The 22,826-nt window shown below is 44.7% G+C and overlaps 1 long non-coding RNA gene across 1 annotated transcript in view; it reads left to right on the top strand.

Annotated features, from left to right (window-relative positions):
* The window catches only part of LOC147120451 (uncharacterized), a 50,392-nt gene that overhangs the window by 15,994 nt on the left and 11,572 nt on the right, over positions 1-22,826 (top strand). The gene's annotated exons all lie outside the window — the stretch shown is intronic.

The raw sequence follows: 22,826 nt of genomic DNA, 5'->3' as shown, positions 1-22,826 counted from the left end.
CGCACCAAGAACAAGACACTCAGGAAAGGCGCTATCCAGAAAGGATCAGGAAGCCGCCGCAAAGACTGAATCTATAAATGGACTATTTCAGTTTAATGTGCATGTTAAAGTGTTAATTGTTATTTGAATATTATGGGTACTGCTAATCTAAAAGGGGAGGAATTGTAGTGTATGTACCTTTAAGAGAGAACTACTTTTACAGCTCCTGTATACTGTAGTACCGGCAGTGACCACACCTGTATATAAGCCTTGAGCATGCCTCTGTACTGTCAGTCTTTAGACTACCCTCCTCCAGTAAACACCTGTTGATTGTTAAGTTACAGCCTCCGTGTAGTTATTGGAAAACATCATACTTTAAGAATCACGGATTCAACACAGTCCTGTCAGAATTTTATAAGTTTCAATGAGATCACCCCTCATTCTTCTAAACTCCAGCGAGTACAAGCCCAATCGACCCAATCTCTCCTCATACATCATTCGTGCCATCCCAGGTATCAGCCTGGTGAATCTTCGCTGAACTCCTTCCATGGCAAGAACATCCTTCCTCAGATAAGGCGACCAAAACTGCACATAATACTCAAGATGTGGTCTCACCAATGCCCTGTACAACTGCAGCAAGACATCCTTGTTCCTGTACTCAAACCCTCTCGCTATGAAGATAGCCATTTGCCTTCTTAACCACCTGCTGCACCTGCATGCTTACCTTCAGCGACTGGTGCACAAGGACATCCAGGTCTTGTTGCACTTCACCTTCCCCCAATCTATTGCCATTTAGATAATAATCTGCCTTCCTCTTTTTGCCACCAAAGTGGACAACCTCACATTTATCCAGGTTATATTGCATCTGCCATGTTTCTGCCCAATCACGCAACATGTCCAAATCATCCTGGAGTTTCTCGACATCCTCCTCACAGCACACACGCCCACCCAGCTTTGTGTCGTCTGCAAATTTGGAGATTTTACATCTAGTTCCCTTGTCTAGATCATTAATATATATTGTGAATAGCTGGGGTCCAAGGACCGATCCCTGCGGTACCCAACTAGTCACTGCCTGCCACTCGGAAAAGGACCCGTTTATTCCAACTCTTTGCTTTCTGTCTGCCAACCAGATCTCTATCCAAGTCAATACCTTGCCCCCAATCCTATGTGCCTTAACTTTACACGCTAATCTCTTATGCGGTACCTTATTGAAGGCCTTCTGAAAGTCCAGATACACCACATCCACTGGTTCTCCCTTATCTATTTTACCAGTTATATCCTCAAAAAATTCCAGTAGATTAGTCAAGCACGATTTACCTTTTGTGAATCCATGTTTACTTTGTCCAATCCTGTCACTGTTTTCCAAGTGCTCTGCTATTACATCTTTTATAATGGACTCTAGCATTTTCCCCACTACCGATGTCAGGCTTACCGGTCTGTAATTCCCCGTTTTCTCTCTACCACCTTTTTTAATAGTGGGGTAACATTAGCTACCCTCCAATCCATGGGTACTGTTCCAGATTCCATTGAATGTTGGAAGATGATCAGCAATGCATCTACTATTTCTAGGGCCACTTCTTTAAGTACCCTAGGATGTAGATTATCAGGCCCTGGGGATTTATCGGCCTTCAATCCCATCAATTTCCCTAACACCATTTCCCTACAAATACTGATTTCTTTCAGTTCCTCCCTTTCATCAGACACTATGTTCCCCGACATCTCTGGGAGGTTATTTGTGTCCTCCTTTGTGAAGACAGAACCAAAATATGTATTTAGTTGGTCTGCCATTTCTTTGTTCCCCATTATAAATTCCCCTGATTCTGACTGCAAGGGACCTACGCTTGACTTCACCAATCTTTTTCTCTTCACATATCTATAAAAGCTTTTATACTCAGTTTTTATGTTCCCTGCAAGCTTACTCTCATATTCTATTTTCCCCTTCTTAATTAATCCTTTTGTCCTCCTTTGTTGAATCCTAAATTGCTCCCAATCCTCAGGATTATTGCTTTTTCTGGCCAATTTATATGTCCTCTCCTTGGATTTTATGCTATCCCTAATTGCCCTTGTTAGCCATGGTTGAGTCACCTTTTTTGTTTTATTTTTGTGCCAAACTGGGATGAACAACTTCTGTAGTTCACCCATTTGGTCTTTGAATGTTTGCCATTGCCTATCCACCGTCAACCCTTTGAGTGACATTCCCCAATCAATCCTACCCAACTCGCGCCTCATACCATCGTAGTTTCCTTTATTTAAATTTAGGACCCTAGTCTCTGAGTCAACTATTTCATTCTCCATCTTAATGAAGAATTCGATCATATTATGATTGCTCCGACCCAAGGGGCCTCGCACAACAAGATTGCTAATTAATCCTTTCTCGTTACATAATACCCAGTCTAAGATGGCCTGATCTCTGGTTGGTTCCTCGACATATTGGTCCAGGAAACCATCCCGTAAACACTCCAGGAATTCCTCCTCCACAGTATTGTTACTAATTTGGTTAGCCCAATCTATATGTAGATTAAAGTCACCCATGATGACTGCTGTGCCCTTATTGCACGCTTCTTTAATTTCCCTTTTAATGCCATCCCCAACCTCCGTCTTATTGTTTGGAGGTCTATATACCACTCCCACTAACGTTTTCTGCCCCTTGGTATTTCTCAATTCTACCCATACAGATTCCACATCATCAGATCTAATATCCTTCCTTACAATTCTGTTAATCCCTTCTTTAACCAGTAATGCTACCCCACCTCCCTTTCCTTTTGCCTATCTTTCCTGAATATTGAATACCCCTGGATTTTGAGTTCCCAGCCTTGGCCATCCTTGAGCCACGTTTCCGTAATCCCAACCAAATCATATTTGTTTACCTCTATTTGCGCAGCCAATTCATCCACCTTATTACGAATGCTCCTCGCGTTAAGACACAAAGCCTTCAGGCTTATTTTTTTAACGCTCTTAGACCTATTAGAATGATTATTTACTGTGGCCATGTTTGATTTAAACCGTTGATTTCTCTGACTGCTACTTTTGTTTTTCTCCTTCCTTTCTTTTGCTTTTATCCTTGTTTCCGTTCCTCTGTTCCCTTGCTCAGGTTCCCAACCCCCTGTCATCTTAGTTTAAACCCTCCCCCAGAGCACTAGCAAACACACCCCCTAGGACATCGGTTCTAGCCCTGCCCAGGTGCAAACTGTCCGGTTTGAACTAGTCCCACCTCCCCCAGAACCGGTTCCAATGTCCCAGGAACTTGAATCCCTCCCCCGGCACCGTTCCTCTAGCCATGTATTCAGCTGAAATATCGTTCTATTTCTACTCTGACTAGTACGTGGCACTGGTAGCAATCCTGAGATTACTACCTTTGAGGTCCTATTTTTTAATTTACCTCCTAACTCCCTATATTCAGCTTTTAGGACCTCATCCCAGTTTTTACCTATATCGTTGGTACCTATATGCACCACAACAACTGGCTGTTCACCCTCCCCTTCCAAAATGTTCTGCAGCCACTCTGAGACATCCTTGACCCTTGCACCAGGGAGGCAACACACCATCCTGGAGTCTCATTTGTGGCCGCAGAAACGCCTATCTATTCCCCTTACAATAGAATCCCCTATTACTAAAGCTCTACCCCTCTTTTTCCTCCCGTCCTGTGCAGCAGAGCTACCCCTGGTGCCAGGAAGTTGGCTGCTGCTGCCTTCCTCTGATAAGCCATACCCCCCAACAGTACTCAAAGCGGTGTATCTGTTTGAGAGGGGGATGTCCACAGGGGACCCCTGCACTACCTGCCTGCGCCTAGTACTCTGCCTGTTCGTCACCCGTTCCCTTCCTGCCTGTCCAACCTCTACCTGCGGTGTGTCCAACTAGCTAAATGTGCTATTCACGACGTCCTCAGCATCATGAATGCTCCAGTATGCATCCAATCGCAGCTCCAGTGCCGCAATGCGGTCTGTCAGTAGCTGCAGCTGGATACATTTCCTGCACACGTAGTTGTCAGGGACACAGGAAGTGTCCCTGAGTTCCCACATTGCGCAGGAGGAGCATACCACGTGGCTGGACTGTCCTGCCATGACTTACCCTTTAATTAATTGAAATTAAATTAAATCAATCAATCCCACCAATTACACTACAGTTAAATGGTTTACCTAGTAACTATAAACCACAGAGTTAAAGTTTAAAAGAGAGAAATACTCACCAACCAATCACCTACCTGCTTTCTGGTGACGTCACACCTCAATTACTTTTTACTTCTCTCGGAGCCGCTTTTTAACTGCCGCCGCTCAGCCGCCTCGTTCCCTCGCAGGTCCGCCCGCCTGCCGCTGCTGCTATGAGGCCTACCTGGTCTCGGAGCCGCTTTTAACGGCCTCCGCTCAGCCGCCTCGTTCCCTTGCAGGTCCGCCTGCCTGCCGCCACTGCTATGAGGCCTACCTGGTCTCGGAGCCGCTTTTAACCGCCGCCGCTCAGCCGCCTCGTTCCCTCGCAGGTCCACCCGCCTGCTACCGCTGCTCTGAGGCCTACCTGGTCTCGGAGCCACTTTTTAACTGCCACCGCTCAGCCGCCTCGTTCCCTCGCAGGTCCGCCCGCCTGCCGCCGCTGCTCTGGCAGACCTTCAAGGCAGAGATAGTTCGGGTACAAACCATGCATATTTTCATAAGGAGAAAAGATGGGGCATCCAAGGCTGGAGTTTCCTGGATGACAAAGGCAATAAAGGTTAAAAAAAAAGAAAAGGTTTATGACAAATGTCAGGTACAAAATACAGTTGAAAACCTGGCAGAATACAGAGAGTGCAGGGGGAAATTGGAAAAAGGATATAAGAAGGGCAAAGAGAGAGTATGAGAAAAGATTAGCAGGTAACATAAAAGGGAACCCAAAAATATTTTATAAATATATAAAAAGTGAAAGGATAGTTAAAGGAATGGTGTGGCCGATTAGGGACCAAAAAAAAGCTTCTTGTGGAGGCAAAGCGAATGACTGAGGTTCTAAATGAATATTTTGTACCTGGCTTCACAAAAGATGATGTTAATGTCACAGTAGAGGAGGGAAGAGTAGAGATATTGGATAGGATAAAAAATAGATAGAAAGGAGGTACAAGTTAACAAATCACCCAGTCCAGATGGGATGTATCCTAGGTTGCTGGGAGAAGCTAGGGTGGAGATAGCACAATCTGACCACAATCTTTCAATTCTCCTTGGATATGGGAATGGTGCCAGATGACTGGAGGATTGCAAATGTTACACCCCTATTCAAGAAAGGGAAGAGGGATAAACCTGGTAACTGCAGGCCAATCAGTCTATTGACAGTAGTGGGAAAACTACTAGAGACCATTGTCAAGGACAAAATTAATTCTCACTTGGTGAAGCTTGGGTAAATAAGGGACAGACAGCACAGATTTGTTAAAGGCAAATCATGTCTTATTAACATGGTTGAGTTCTTTGATGAAGTAACAGAGAGGGTTAATGAAGGTAGTGCATTAGATGTATATATGGACTTTCAAAAGGCATTTGATAAAGTACCTCATAACAGACTTATTCAGAAAATAGAAGCACATGGGATTAAAGGGATGATGGTAACTTAGGCATGAAATTGTTGGCTAAGGGATAAGAGGCAGAGAGTAGTGGTGAACTGATGTTTTTTCTGACTGGAGAAAAGTTTGGAGTGGGGTCTCCCGGGGTCAGTATTAGGACCATTGCTTTTCTTGTTATATATAAATGACCTGAAATTGGATATAGGAGTACAATTTTGAAGTTTCCAAACAATGCAAAACTTGGCAACATAGTAAATAGTGAGCATGACAGCAGCAGACTTCAGGACGATATAGACAGACTGGTGAAATGGGCAGACATATGGTACATGCAATTTAATGCAGATAAGTGTGAAATGATGCATATGATAAGAACATAAGAAATAAGAGCAGGAGTAGGCCATTTGGCCCTTCAAACCTACTCCACCATTCAATAAGATCATGACTGATCTTCCACCTCAACTTCACCTTCTTGCACTAACCCCATATCCCTTGGTTCCCTTAGTATCCAAAAATCTATCGACTTCTGTCTTGCATATATTCAATGACTGAGCATCCACAGCTCTCTGGGGTAGAGAATTCAAAAGGCTCACAACCCTTTGAGCGAAGCAATTTCTCCACATCTCAGCCCTAAATGGCCGACCCCTTATTCTGAGACTGTGACCCTTAGCTCTAGACTCACCAGCCAGGGAAAACATCTTCCCAGCATCCTGTCAAGCCCCTTATGAATTTTATACGATCACCAATCATTCTTCTAAACTCTAGGGAATATAGGCCTAGTCTACTCAATCTCTCCTCATAGGACAATCCCCCTGTCCCAGGAATCAGTCTAGTGAATCTTCATTGCACTCCCTCTGTTGAATCCGTGAATCTTAAGGTATGGTGTTCTTCAATAAATAGACGGAGACTGCAGATCAACAATCAACAGGTGTTTACTGGATGAGGGTAGTCTAAAAACTAACAGTACAGATGCCTGCTCAAGGCTTATATACAGGTGTGGTCACTGCCGGTACTACAGTATACAGGAGCTGTAAAAGTAGTTCTCTCTTAAAGGTACGTACACTACAATTCCTCCCCTTTTAGATTAACAGTACCATAACATTGAAATAACAGTTAACACTTTTAACATGCACATTAACTGAAATAGTCCATTTATAGATTCAGTCTTTGGGGCGGCTTCCTGATCCTTTCTGGATAGCGCCTTTCCTGAGTGTCTTGTTCTTGGTGTGGAGGCGATTCTGGCCCCCTGTCATCGGTTAGTTCATCAGTTTCCGCTGCTACTGTTTCTGGGGTAGATGCTACCGGTATGTTCGGTTCATCACCAGGTACACGAGACATGGGGTTGACTCGTTCCTGTGACGCTAGGATCTGGTCGACATGGCATCTCACAATGTTCTCCCCGACATCCACTGTGTACATTAGTGGCCCCTGCCGTGTGCATATCGTTCCGGGTTGCCATTTCTCTGTTCGGTAGTCGCGAGCCAAGACTGGTTGTCCTACATTGAAGCTCCTTGTCGGCTTCTCATTGATGTGCTGGAATTGTTTATTCTCAACATTTCTTCACATATTTGGTCTGAGCAAATCCAGACGAGATCTCAACCTTCGGTTAAAGAACATCATGGCCGGGGTCTGGTTGGTAGCTGCATGTGTCGCATTTCTGTAGGCTAACAGGAAATTGTCCACCTTATGCTGTAGTGGAATGTCGTCATTGCACATGGCCCTTAATGCCTTTTTAAAGGTTTGTACGAACCTCTTAGCCAATTCTTTTGTGGCTGGATGATACGGGGCGGATGTGTAATGCCTTACCCCATTCCTTCTCATAAATTTCGGAAACTCTTCGGACACAAACTGTGGTCCGTTATCAGAGCAAATCTGCTCTGGCAAGCCGTTCCTGGCAAATATGGTCCGTAGGACTGCAATCGTTTTCTCCGTAGTGGTGGAGGACATTTTGATCACCTCAGGCCATTTCGAGTGCGCATCCACTGCTATTAAGAACATTGAGTCCATGAATGGACCATCAAGATCAATATGCACCCGTTGCCATGGAGAGGAGGGCCACTCCCATGGGTGTAGAGGGGCATGTGGTGGTGCATTTTGGACCTTCTGGCATCCTAAGCAGCTCTTAGTTAGGTCCTCGATTTGTTGATCGATCCCCGGCCACCACACATAAGCCCTAGCAAGGCTTTTCATTTTCACCCCTCACAGATGGCCTTCGTGAAGCTCATTGAGCACTCTCTCCCTTAACTTGGGTGGAATTACCACTCGGGATCCACACATCACTGTCCCCTGGCATACTGACAGCTGTTCTCTTCTGGATGAGAATGCTGGCAACAGTGAGTCGCCATGTGTTGGCCATCCCTTCACTGTCAAATCATATACCCGAGACAGTGCCGGATCATTTCGGGTCTCCTTCTCTATATCCGCGTTAGTTACTGACAAGCGTTCAATTATCAACGAATAAAATATTTCGACAGGGTCCACTGCTGGTGCTTCCTCCGCAGTAGGCAGTGGCAGGCGTGATAGCCCATCAGCGTTTCCATGCTGTTTCGTGCCCTTATACTCTATTTCATATTGGTTCACCCCTAGAAAAAGGGACCATCTTTGTAGCCGTTGTGCAGTCATCACCGGAACGCCCTTCTTTGGGTTAAAGATGGAGACAAGTGGTTGGTGGTCAGTCAGCAAGGTGAACTTCTGCCCATGCAGATAGTGGTTGAACTTTTTTACTCCCCATACTAGGCTGAGGGCCTCCCTGTCAATCTGGGCGTAGTTGCGCTCGGCTGAGGTTAGTGACCGAGATGCAAAGGCTACTGGCCTCTCCAACCCGTCTGGGAATTTGTGCGACAGCACCGCTCCAATACCATAGGGTGATGCATCACACGCGAACCGAATTGGTAGTGCTGGGTTGAAATGGGCCAACACCTCTTTTGATGTGATCAATTCTTTGCGCTTCTGGAAAGCTCGTTTACATTCGTCATTACACTTCCATGGTACCCCCGTTTGCAGTAGGGTGTTCAGTGGGTGTAATACTGTAGACAATTTGGTAAGAACTTATGGTAGTAGTTCACCAGCCCGAGGAACGACCTCAGTTGTGACACATTTTCCGGTGCTGGAGCCTTGACTACTGCCTCAATCTTTTCAGGGGACTTATGCAACCCCTCTTCATCAATAACGTGGCCACAATACGAGATCTGCTTCTGGAAAAACTCGCACTTGTGGCGATTAGCTCGTAGCCCATATTCCTTCAATCTAGTGAGCACCTGCTCCAGGTTGGTGAGGTGATCACTGTCATTTTCGCCCGTGACCAGGATGTCGTCCAAATAACACTGGGTCCCTGGAATCCCTTGCAGGACTTGATCCATTGCCCTTTGCCAAATAGCCGGAGCAGATGCTACCCCGAACACCAGCCGGTTGTATTGGTAGAGATCTTTGTGAGTGTTGATCGTGAGGTATTGTTTCGAGGCTTCTTCTACCTCCATTTGCAGGTACGCCTGGGCCAGATCAATCTTAGTGAAGCGTTTTCCTCCAGATAGCGAGGCGAAAATATCTTCAATCCGCGGAAGCGGATATTGTACCGTGTGAAGGACCGGGTTCACTGTCACCTTAAAGTCCCCACAGATGCGAACCTTCTTTGGTTCCCCAGGCGTATTACTCAATGACCTCTTCATTACAGGAACGATGGGTGTAGCCCACTCGCTCCAGTCCACTTTGGACAGTACTCCTGAACGTTCCAAACTGTCCAGCTCTGCTTCGACGGCTGGGCGGATCGCATAAGGTCTGGCCTTAAAAAACTTTGGGCTTGCATTTTTCTCTATTTTAATCATTGCTGTTATGCCTTTTAGTGTTCCGAGTCCCTCCTGGAACACTTCTTGTGCATCAGTTAGCATTTTTGACAGTCGTCCAGGTGTGACGTCGTCATCCTTTTTGGCCTCTACCGTCAGTGCCTGTATGGAATGCCAATCTATTTGTATCTTCCGGATCCATTCACGTCCTAGTAGTGGTGGTCCTCCATCTGGCAGTACACATAGGTCCTTTTTTGGTATTTCCTGGCCGTTGTATATCACGTTCACCCTTATTTTTCCTTTGGGGTAGAATTTTTGCCCCGTGTACGTCTTCAAGACAATCTCTGTAGCTTTCAAGAGTATATGTGAGAATAGCCGCTTATAGTCCCTTCGGTTTATGACTGTTAGGGCTGATCCTGTGTCCAATTCCATTTTCACTTGGACTCCGTCTATCTTGAGCGTGACCCAGATAGTCTGGTGATCCTCCATTTTGATTACATTATGTAGTTTCAGACAACCCAGCTCCTTGCTTCCGGAGTCTGTATCACTTTTCTGTTCGTCTGAACTACTCTCCATCACCTTATGTACCTTTTTGTACTTCTCCTGTGGAGATTTCTTGCTGCTGGTTTTCTTCCCTGACCTGCAGACTCTTGCTATGTGTCCTGCTTTTCCACACTGTCTGCACACTTGGTCCTTGAACCAACAATCCCTCTGGTCATGTGTTGTTCTGCTGCAGCGATAACACTTCCCTGCTCCATATGACATTTCATTGGTGCCATATTCTTGTGGTCTCCGTTGTATCTCTGCAGCGCCCCATGCGGCTGCTTCGTGTGATACTGCCATGCTGAAAGCCTTGTCCAGCGTAAGATCCTTTTCTGATAGAAGCCGTTTCTGGGTTCCTTCACTTTGAAGCCCACACACAAACTTGTCCCTTAACGTATCTGCTAGTCCCATTCCAAACTGGCAGTGTTTCGATAGCTTGCGCAGTTCCGTTAAATACTCAGCATCACTTTCGTCTTTATGCTGGCTCCTTTTGTGAAACTTAAACCTTTCTGCTATCAGCAGCGGTGTGGGGTTTAAGTGGTCCTGTAGGATTTCCACTATGCTTTCGAAATCCTTAGCCACTGGCTTCTCTGGGGTTATTAGGTTTCGCAGTAAGCCATACGTTTTTGCACCCATGGAATTCAACAAAACCAGTGCTTTCCTGGCATCTGGCACTTCATTCGCCTTGCAGTACACCTCAATGCGTTCCACATATGTCGCCCAATCTTCGACTTCATTGTCGAACGCTGTGACACTGCCACTCTTCGGCATCCATGGGTGTGGTTAGACTGGCTAAAATGGCATCTCCCGCGCTCTCCCTTCTTCTCCGCTGGCTCAAAATGGCGTCTCCCGCGCTTCCCTTTCTTCCCGCGCTCGCCCTTCTTCTCCGCGGCTCAAATGGCATCTCCCGCGCTTCCTTTCTTCCCCCACGGACGCTGCTCAGCCCTTGAGCACTGGCTGCACTCTGCGCGTTCTCCTGTGCGCCTCTCTCGTTGCTGCCGCTCAGTCCTGAACCCCGGCTGTGCTTTACCCTCTCTCTCTTTTTGTTTTCCGTCGACGCCGCATGGTCTTCAACCCCCGGCTGCGCCCTGTGCGCTTTACCCTCTCTCTTACCCCGTCGACACTTCTCGGCCTTTTCTGTGCCGTCGGTCGGCTCCAGCCGCCGCTGTCCGGGAAGGGTCTGTGCTGTACCTGTTGCCAGCCTGTTGCTGGATCGTCGTGGCTGGAGAACCAAGCCCAGCTCTCAACAGCCTCCCCTGCGATGTTCACTCTCTGCCGGATGACTGGGCGGTTGCTTGTGGTCGACGCCCGTGCTTCTGGCCTCGACTTTCTTCCACTGTCCTCCCGGAGCGAATCCTTGGGAGGAAATGCAGAGTTGCAGGTAGGTTCTAATCGACCTCGTCGCCACTGTTGAATCCGTGAATCTTAAGGTATGGTGTTCTTCAATAAATAGACGGAGACTGCAGATCAACAATCAACAGGTGTTTACTGGATGAGGGTAGTTTAAAAACTAACAGTACAGATGCCTGCTCAAGGCTTATATACAGCTGTGGTCACTGCCGGTACTACAGTATACAGGAGCTGTAAAAGTAGTTCTCTCTTAAAGGTACATACACTACACCCTCTGAGGCAGGTATATCCTTCCTTAGGTAAAGAGAACAAAACTGTACACAGTACTCCAGGAATGGTCTCACCAAGGCCCTATATAATTGCAGTAAGACTTCTTTACTCTTATACACCAATCCTTTTGTAATAAAGGCTAACATACCATTTGCTTCCCTAATTGTTTGCTGTACCTGCCTGTTAACTTTCAGTGATTCGTGTAGAAGGACACCCAGATCCCTCTGAATACCAACATTTCCTAATCTCTCACCATTTAAAAAATATTCTGCCTTTCTATGTTTCATACCAAAGTGGATGACTTCACATTAGATATTATCTGCCATGTTCTTGCCCACTGTGTATTCCATTGCAGCCTCTTTGTGTCCTCCTCACAACTTACTTTCCCACCTAGCTTTGTATCATCAGCAAACTTGGATACATTACATTCAGTCCCCTTCATCTAAGTGATTGATATAGTTTGTAAATAGCTGAGGCCGAAGCACTGATTCTTGCGGTACACCACTAGTTACAGCCTGCCAACCCGAAAATGACCCATTTATTCCTATTCTGTTTTCTGTCCATCAACCAATCCGTATGCTAATATATTACCCCAATCCCATGAGACCTAATATTGTGTAATAACCTCTTGAGTGGCACCTTATCGAATGCTTTTTGAAAATCCAAATACACTGCATTCACTGGTTCCCCCTTATCTACCCTACTACAGGAAACTTTCAATTTACCGGCACCTAAATAACCGGAAATCTCGGTTAACCGGCAAAATTCAGGAGTAGGTTTTACTTCATGTTGGTATTTGCCTTCTTCCATCTGTGCTGTGCAAGGGTGTGGCTCCAGCTGTTGCTAAGCTACAGAGATGCTTGAAACTTGTGTTCATTGTTCTACAATTGTTGCTAAGCAACAGAGTTTGTTGCTTTATACGGAGCTGTCAGCTCTCCCTATCTTTTACTATAGCGTTCGGTTAGCCGGAATTTTTGACGAACCGGCACCACATCGGTCCCGTCCGTGCTGGATAAAAAAAAGTTTCCTGTACTTACAACTCTAACAGATTTGTCAAACATGATTTTCCTTTCATAAATCTGTGTTGACTCTGCCCAATCATATTATGATTGTTTAAGTGAGCTATTACCACGTCCCTAATAATAGATTCTAGCTTTTTCCCATCTACTGATGTCAAGTTAACTGGTTTATAGTTCCCTGTTTTCTCTCCTTTCTTGAATAGCCAGATTACATTTGCTACCTTCCAATCCACGGGGAACATTCTAGAATATAGAGAAGATGAAAACCAATGCATCCACTATCTCTGTAATCACGTCTTTTAAAACCCTAGGATGTTGGTCATCAGGTCCAGGGGATTTGTCGTCACTTAGTCCCATTCATTTTTCCATTACTCTTTCTTTATGTGGAAAACTGCCCAGGTATTTCCTGTCCACAAAAAGCAGGACAAATCCAACCCGGCCAATTACCGCTCCATCAGTCTACTCTCAATCATCAGCAAAGTGATGGAAGGTGTCATCGACAGTGCTATCAAGCGGCACTTACTCACCAATAACCTGCTCACTGATGCCCAGTTTGGGTTCCGTCAAGACCATTCGGCTCCCGACCTCATTACAACCTTGGTCCAAACATGGACAAAGGAGCTGAATTCCAGAGGTGAGGTGAGAGTGACTGCCCTTGACATCAAGGCAGCATTTGACCAAGTGTGGCATCAAAGAGCCCTAGTAAAACTGAAGTCAATGGGAATCAGGGGACAAATGCTCCACTGGCTGGAGTCATAACTAACACAAAGGAAGACGGTTGTGGTGATTGAAGGTCAATCATCACAGCCCCAAGACATCGCTGCAGGAGTTCCTCAGGGCAGTGTCCTAGGCCCAACCATCTTCAGCTGCTTCATCAATGACCTTCCCTCCAACATAAGGTCAGAAATGGGTATGTTCGCTGATGACTGCACAGTATTCAGCGCCATTCACAACTCCTCAGATAATGAAGCAATCCATGCCCGCATGCAACAACACCTGGATGACATTCAGGCTTGGGCTGATAAGTGACAGGTAACATTCGCGTCACAGAAGTGCCAGGCAATGACTGTCTCCAACAAATGAGAGTCTAACCACCTCCCCTTGACATTCAACAGCATTACCATCGTCGAATCCCCCACCATCAACATTTTGGGGGTCACCATTGACCAGAAACTTAACTGGACCAGCCACATAAATACTGTGGCAACAAGAGCAGGTCAGAGGCTAGGTATTCTGCGGCGAGTGTCTCACTTCCTGACTCCCCAAAGCCTTTCCACCATCTACAAGGCCTATGTAAGGAGTGTGATGGAATACTCTCCACTTGCCTGGATGAGTGCAGCTCCAACAACACTCAAGAAGCTCAACACCATCCAGGACAAAGCAGCCCATTTGATTGGCATCCCATCCACCACCTTAAACATTCACTCCCTCCACCACCGGCGTACTGTGGCTGCAGTGTGTACCATCTACAAGATGCACTGCAGCAACTCACCAAGGCTTCTTCGGCAGCACCTCCCAAACCCACGACCTCTTCCACCTAGAAGGACAAGGGCAGCAGGTACATGGGAACACCACCACCTCCAAGTTCCCCTTCAAGTCACACACCATCCTAACTTAGAAGTATATCGCTGTTCCTTCATCGTCGCTGGGTCAAAATCCTGGAGCTCCCCACCTAACAGCACTGTGGGAGTACCTTCACCACACGGACTGCTGCGGTTCAAGAATGTGGCTCACCACCTTCTCAAGGGCAACTAGAGATGGGCAATAAATGCTGGCTTTGCCAGCGACGCCCAGATCCCATAAGCGAATAAAAAATAAAAGTTTCTCATTCTCACTAGAAACTTGGTTCCCCACTATTTCTGGAATGTTTTTTGCGTCTTCTTCCGTGAAGACAGATACATAGGGCTAGATTTTCCTGGAGCCATCAGGCGGGGTTTCAGGTGTGTGGGGGGGGGAATCCCGAATTTGGGGGTCCCGACACCATCCCGCACAAAACCCCGCCCCACGCAACTTTCAGGGGCGGCAGGTACCCGCCCCGCACTGTGACCCGCCAAAACCAGGCGGGAAGGGATTAGTGCCAATTAACTGCCTGTTAACAGATAGTTAACAGGCAGTTTTTATCCGAATCCTTATTTTGAGGGGTGTCGTGTGGGATTCCCGACGGCTCCAAACCACGCCAGGTTAGAGCAGGCGGGCCGTCGGGTTGAAGGAGTTGGAGGGGTCGCGATGTCGGTGCTCAGGTGAGTGATGGGTGCATGAGTGCAAAGGTAAGTGTGTTTGGTGTGTCTAAAGTGTGTAAAGAACTTTTACTTACCTGTACTTACCTTAACAGCCTTTCTTCCTGTAGGCGTCGGGAGCCCATCACTCAGCCGGCACTTAAAGCGATCTGTCAAAAGTGACAGCCTTCAGCTTTGAGTGCTGCTGAGAGTTCTAACTGAGTCTGTGCAGAAGGACTCATGTTAGAACTCAGACTGTCAGTGTTTGGTAGCTTCAAACAGCTGTGAAACACTGCTATTTCATCTGTCAAGAACTCTTGACAGATGAAATTGTAGTCTGGGACGTCACCTGTTGCTGGGTGGCCCTTAATTGGCCTGCTGAGCCCGCTGGGCGGGCTTATCAAGGTCAATCAAAGGAAAATCACGCGGATTGGCTGGACGTCGATGTAGGCGGGTCAAAAACCCGAAAGTTGTAGTCCCGCCTTCTTCCCGACAGGTTCGGGGAAATTGACCCCATAGTATTTGTTTACTGTCTCTGCCATTTCCTTATTCCCCGTTATAATTTATCCTGTCTCTGTAAAGGACCCATGTTTACTTTCACTAATCTCTTCCCTTATACATGCCTATCAAAGCTTTTACAATCTGTTTTTATGTCTCTTGCTAGTTTACTCTCATATTCTATTTGCTCTCTCTTTTGCTCTCTCCCTCAATTTTTTGGTCATCCTTTGCTGAATTCCAAAATCCCCCCAATCCTCTGGCTTACTACTCTTTTTGGCAACATTATAAACCTCTTCCTTTAATCTAATACTATCTTTAACTTCTCTTGTTAGTCACGGTTGGACTATTTTTTCTGTGAGGTTTTTATTCCTTAAGGGAATGTATATTCATTGCGAATTATTAATTATTTCTTTCAACGTTTGCCAGTGCTTATCTACCATCATATCTTTGAATCTAGTTTCCCAATCTACCTTAGCCAACTTGCCTCTCATACCCACATAGTTTACTTGTTCAGTTTTAAGACCCTAGTTTTGGACTTAACTAAATCACACTCAAACTCAACATAAAATACTTTGGGAGTATCAACATGGAGAGGCAGTATAATCTAAATGGTACTAGTTTGAGGGGGTGCAAGAGTAGAGGGACCTGGGGGTGCATATTCACAAATCTTTCAAGGTGGCAGGGCAAATTGATAAGGCAGTTAAGAAAGTGTGTGGGATACATGGCTTTCTAAATAGGGGCATTGAATACCAAAAAAACAAAGTCATACTAAACCTTTATAAATCACTGGTTAGGCCCCAGCTGGAGTGTTGTATACAATTCTGGGCACCACACTTTAGAGGCCTTGGAGAGGGTACAGATGAGATTTACCAGGTTGATACCAGGGATGAGCAACTTAATTATGTGGAGAGATTGGAGAAGCTGGGATTGCTCTCCTTAGAGCAGAGAAGGTTAAGGGGAGACCTAATAGAGGTATTCAAAATTGAGTAATGTTGAAAAAGCAAGTAGGGAGAAACTGTTTCCTCTGGCAAGTGGATCGATAACTAGAGGTCATAGATTTAAAATAATTGGCAAAAGAACTAGAATGGAATTTTTTTCACACAGAGGGTTGTTAAGATCTGGAACGAATTATCTGAAAGGGTGGAGAAATCAGATTCCATAGGAGCTTTCAAAAGGTAATTGGACATGTACTTGAAGAGGATGAATTTGCAGAATTATGGGGGAAAATCTGGGGTGTGAGACGAAATTGGACAGCTCTTCAAAGAACCAGCACAGGCACAATGGTCCAAATGGGCTCCTTCTGTGCTGTAAAATTCTATGATTCTATGTAAACCTGTCATGCTGTATTTACACCCTTCCGTAGTAATAGTGTTATCGGTCCTCAGTTTTGTGTCTCCCAACTCCTAAGCTTGTTCTGCAGAGAAACCTCTATGCTGCAATCAATTCTTCTCTGCTTCCCAAATTGGCATGCATTTGCTATAACTATGAATAGTAATATAAAATCAAAGTATTATAAAAATAGAAGGACAGCAAATAGCAAATGAATTAGCAACTGAATTATGTCTCTGCATTCTGGTCCAATTATCTCTTGCCCTCTAACAGCTCTTCACCTGGAGATTATACTTAGATATCGTGGCTGGAGACATGCTGTAGGAGGGAGGGATTTAAATTCCTGAGGCATTGAGACCAATTCTGGGGAAGGTGGGACCTGTACAAGCTGGACGGATTACACCTCGGCAGAACCGGGACCAATATCCTCGCAGGGGGATATTTGTAAGACTCAGGGCCTGAAGGTCCATTAACGAGTGTATATTTCGAGTATTAACGTGGCTCGTCCACGGGGAAAAGTCCATCCAGGCTACACCACAACCACTGACATACAGGTCATGACCTTATTTCAGTTGATTCTTGCTGACATTAATATCTTAAAAACAAAAAGTTTAAAACAGTAATCAGATCAATTGAACATTCCAGGGATATCTTCTACTTCTACTGGATCCATCCTGTTTTATCGCCTAGCCACCGCATACACATTTTACCAATTGATGTCCTGTGAGTTTTCTGGAATGCAGATCCTAAACCAAATCACATGTCATTGAAAATCTGTAGGATTTCGAGGGTTAACAGTACCGTAAGCCTCGATATATCCTTTGCAAATGTTATATATTTATTTATCTGTAGAAATTCCATCAATGAATTATTCTTATTAAACCATTTTCCTCTAGCGCCTATGACAAAGCCGAAGAAGCTAACAGATGTTCCTTTTGTTAAGCCGAGAACTTCTTGTTGTAGATGACTGTATTTAGCGCACTTTTCACTCCAGGCCTTTTCTAACGACATGCTGCTGTCCTCTCATCTGACGGTAACATCTACCACACCAACTACCGATCCTTTCTTGAAGATCAGATCCGGCTTCCAGATTTTCCCCTCATTGTCAATTAACCTGGGCTGTTGGGAAGGATTTAAACTAGTTTGTCAGGAGGCTGGGAACCTAAGTGTGGGCCCAGGACAGAGAGAAACAAAGCTGGAAGTGCAAGTTAGAAAAGTAGTCAGCAAAACTACAGTAGTAGGGAGCAGAAACAAAGGCAGAAAGAGGGTCAAAGTGCAGAAAAATATTAAACAGGCAAAGTTGAAGGCACTTTATCTAAATGCATGTAGCATTCGCAACAAGGTGGATGAATTAATGGCACTAATAGAAGTAAATGGGTATAATGTAATTGTCATTACAGAGACATGGTTGCAGGGTAACTAAAGCTGGGAACTGAATGTTCCAGGGTACTCAACATTTAGGAAGGACAGACAAAAAGGAAAAGGAAGTGGCGTAGCACTGTTAATAAGGGATGAGATCGCTACGGTAGAGATAAAAGATCTTGGCTCACCAGATCGTGATGTAGAACTGGAATCAGTTTGGGTGGAGCTAAGAAACAGCAAAGGACAGAAAACATTGGTGGGAGTTGTGTATAGGCCACCAAACAGTTGTGGTACTGTAGGGCACAGTATCAATCAAGAAATTAGAAGTGCATGTAACAAGGGCAATACAGTAATCATGAGGGACTTTAATCTACATATTGACTGGGCAAATCAAATTACCACTAATGGTGTGGAGGGCGAATTCTTGGAATGCATGCGAGATGGTTTCCTGGATCAGTATATGGAGGAACCAACCAGGGAACAGGCTATTCTGGATCTGGCACTATGTAATGAGAAAGGGCTAATCAATAATCTTGTGGTAAAGGGGCCTTTAGGGACAAGTGACCATAATATGATTGAATTTTACATTAAGTTGGAGAGTGATGTAGTCCAATCTGAAACTAAGGTCTTCAATCTAAACAGAGAAAACTACAAGGGTAAAAGGGACAAGTTGGCCATGGTAGATTGTGAGTCTACACTAAAAGGTATGAAGGTGGACATACAATGGCTAACATTCAAGGAAATAATGCATAATTTGCAACAAACATATATTCCTCTAGAGTATAAAAACCCAAAAGGAAAAGTGATCAAACCATGGCTAACAAAAGAAATTAAAGCTAGTATTAAGTCAAAGGAGGAAGCTTATAAAGTTGCCAGAAAAAGCGGTCAGCCTGAGGATTGGGATCTTTTTAGAAATCAGTAAAGAGGGACCAAGAAATTGATAAAGAAAGGGACAATGGAATTTGAGCACAAACTAGCGAAAAATATAAAAATGGATTGTAAAAGCTTCTATAGGTATGTGAAAAGGAAAAGCCTGGCGAAGGTAAATGTAGGTCCTTTACAGTCAGAGATGGGTGAATTTATAATGGGGAATGAGGAAATGGCAGAGAAATTAAATAAATACTTTGTTTCTATCTTCACGGAGGAAGACACAAAAAACCGCCCAGAAATACGAGAAAACCAAGGGAGTGGCGAGAATGAGGAACTTAAAGAAATTATTATTAGTAAAAAAATTACTAGCAAAATTAATGGGACTAAAAGTCGATAAATCCCAAGGACCAGATGACCTACATCCTAGGGTTTTGAAAGAGGTGGCCATTGGGATAGTGGCCGCATTGGTTGTCATCTTCCAAAATTCTATAGATTCTGGAACGGTTCCTGCAGATTGGAGGATAGCATATGTAGCCCCACTACGTAAGAAAGGAGGGAGAGAGAAAATGGGGAACTACAGACCTGTTAGCCTTACATCAGTAGTTGGGAAAATGCTGGAATCTATTATAAAGGATGCAATAACTGGGCACTTAGAAACTAATAGTAAGATTGGGCAGAGTCAACATGGATTTATGAAAGGGAAATCCTGTTTAACAAACCTATTGGAGTTCTTTGAGGATGTAACTAGTGGAGTAGACAAAGGGGAACTGGTAGGTGTGGTGTATTAGGATTTTCAGAAGGCTTTCGATAAGGTCCCACACAAGAGGTTGGTGAACAAAATTAGGGCATATGGAATTGGGGGTAATATACTAGCATGGATTGAGAATTGGTTAACAGAGAGAAAACAAATAGGGATAAACGGGTCTTTTTCAGGATGGCAGGCTGTGACTCGTGGGGTACCGCAAGGTTCGGTGCTTGGGCCCCAGCTATTCACAATCTATATTAATGATTTGGATGAGGGGACTAAATGTAACATTTCCAAATTTGCTGATGATACAAAGCTAGGTGGCAGTGTCAATTGCGAAGAGGATGTGAAGAGGCTTCAAGGGGATCTTGACAGGCTCAGTGAGTGGGCGAGAACATGGCAGATGGAATATAATGTGGATAAATGTGAAGTTATCCACTTTGGTAGAAAAAACAGAAAGGCAGAGTATTTCCTAAATGGTGAAAGATTGGGGAATGCAGATGTTCAAAGGGACCTGGGTGTCCTTGTACATGAGTCACTGAAAGTGAATGTGCAGGTACAGCAAGCCATTAGGAAGGCAAATGGTATGCTGGCCTTCATTACAAGAAGATTTGAGTACAGGAGTAAAGAAGTCTTACTCCAATTAGATAGGGCCTTGGTGAGACCACACCTTGAGTACTGTGTACAATTTTGGTCTCCTTACCTAAGGAAGGATATACTTGCCATAGAGGGAGTGCAACAAAGGTTCATGAGATTGATTCCTGGGATGGCGGGACTGTCGTATGAGAAGAGATTGAGTAAACTAGGCCTGTATTCGCTTGAATTCAGAAGAATGAGAGGGGATCTCATTGAAGCATACAAAATTATTACAGGGCTTGATAGGGTGGATGCTGGGAGAATGTTTCCCTTGGCTGTGGAATCTAGAACCAGGGGCCACAGCCTCAGGATAAAGGGTAGGCCATTCAGGACTGAGATGAGAAGAAATATCTTCACACAGAGGGTGGTGAACCTTTGGAATTCTCTACTCCAGAGGGCTGTGGAGGCTCAGTCATTGGGTATATTCAAAACAGAAGTCGATAGATTTCTGACTAGTAAGGGCATCAAGGGATATGGCGATAGGGCCAGTGAATGGAGTTGAGGCAGATCAGCCATGATCTCATTGAATGGCGGAGCAGGCTCGAAGGGCCAAATGGCCTACTCCTGCACCTATTTCTTATGTTCTTGTTCTTATTTGACTCTCAGTGCTCAATGTCATGGGAGAGGTCGACTAACACTTTAAAGATTTTTGGGATTTTCTATAAAGAAGGAAGTGCGAAGGAATTTCAATGAGTATCCTTGATAAATTTTTGAACACTGAAGTAACATTACTAAACAATATGGTTGCTTTGTACTTTTGTTAAATGAAGGTAACCAGATCACCCTTATTAACTAAAAAAACTGGGTGGGTTAGGAGCGTGGAGGTAGTTAAATTGTTAAAAATCGGAATCCCGACATGAACCCGCCTCCAACGCCCCCACTTCCGGTTTTAACAGAGGCAGGATGGGGGTGGACAGTCAACCCGCTGCCAGGAGCTGGGATGTCAATTTAAATATTACAATGAGGCTGGAAGCCTCTTTAACCTCTATTTTGTGTTTAACTGTAGTTGGTCGAGTTTTACAACACCTCGTAAAACCTGGAAGTTACAGCAAGGTGAGGACGGCTGCATCCAGGAAGTAAGTGCTTTTATACCTACCTCCTGGATCCAGGGACCCTGCCTAATCCAGCCCCCATGATTGGAGACCTCCCCACGAGGCCTCCGATCACCTTCCCGGACCTCCGCCCCCCACCGATGATGCTGAGGCCGGCCCCAATCTTCTCTTCCCCCAAACCGATGGTGCTGAGGCTGGCCCCACCGATCTTCCTTCGCCATCTAGCTGGCTGCAGGTGGGAAACAAAGGCTTCAGATGCAAATCACGCCCTGCCAGTAAAATCGGCAGTGCCTGCGGGAAACCCATTCTCCTGGGTTTTCCACCCGCCTCGGAGCCCACCCCAACCCGCCTCCCCCATTAAAATCCAGTCCCTTGTCTCTCAAATGGTTGGCCATTCTGTCAGTTATAATGTCCATACAGTAATTATCTTCAAAATAGAATCTTGGCAATCTCCTTAAGAGAAATGCAGAATACATGCAGGGCATTTAAAGAAATGAATAACCCCTTAAAGAAGCAATGCTTTGCTGTAATATAATATAAAATATAAACTATATAAATGCTGGGAGCCTCAAATAAAAACAGGAAAGGCTGGGAGGCCATTTTTATTATTTGTTCTTTAGGATGTGAACAACACAGTCAAAGCAACATTTATTACCCATTCTGAGCTGCCATGAGGGCATTAAGAGATAATGTGGGACTGGAGTTACATGTAGGCCAGGTGATATGGTATGGGTGGCAGGCCTTCTCTAAAGAATGTAAATGAACCAGTTGGATTTTTACAATAATCCAGCAGCTTTTATGATCACTATTGAACTCAATTTTGCAGTTTGCCATGGTGGAATTTTACCTCATGACTACAATATCACAAGTCCCCTACCTTAACCACTACACTACTGTAATTGTCAGAGAGATTATTGTTCTGAGTAACAGCAGGTCCATCAGAATCTGAACAGAGGAAAGTTAGGTTAACATTTTGAATAGAAATTCTTCACCAGAATTCATGAAAGATCTCCATCCAAAATATTAGCCAGTCCTATTATATACTTTTCCCATTTTCTTATAGCACAATTTGTACTATGTTTGTAACTTTACAGTATCTGACATGAATCTTGTCATTCATGTGGAAATGACTTACGGAATAATACTGGACGGACTGCTGGTGGCGCTGTTCAGGGAGAGTATAAATACTCGGGCATGGGCCCAGCTTGCTCAGGACATTCTTTAACAGGAACTAGTGAAGGACACAACTAGATCTCCATGTTGAAAAACAGTTGATTAAAGCCTTGTTTAATACTCAGACCAAGTGCCTAGTAGTTTTCTTACGTCAGTATCTTAGTGTTGTTTTTTTTATTTAGTCACCATGTGAAGAATCGAAACCTCTGACACAAATTCAGAACTGTTTCCTGGTTCAATTTTAGCCACAGGTATGGTAGCATTGTGGTTGTCTTACTGGACCAGTAAGCTAGTAGGCCTTGACTAATGACCTGGTGACACATGAGTTCAAATCCCACCACGGCAGCTAGGGAATTTAAATTCAGTTAATTAAATAAAAAGCTAGTATCAGTAATGGTGACCATGGAACTACCGGATTGTTGTAAAAACCCATCTGGTTCACTAATGTCCTAAAGGAAATCTGCTGTCCTTACCTGGTCTGGCCTATATATGA

This window comes from Somniosus microcephalus, chromosome 4 (assembly GCF_052327205.1).
Source record: "Somniosus microcephalus isolate GS21.2 chromosome 4, FLI_Smic_1.0, whole genome shotgun sequence".
Lineage (NCBI taxonomy): Eukaryota > Metazoa > Chordata > Chondrichthyes > Squaliformes > Somniosidae > Somniosus > Somniosus microcephalus.
Note: the sequence above shows the minus strand (reverse complement) of the source record. Positions and strands in the feature narration are given on the sequence as shown.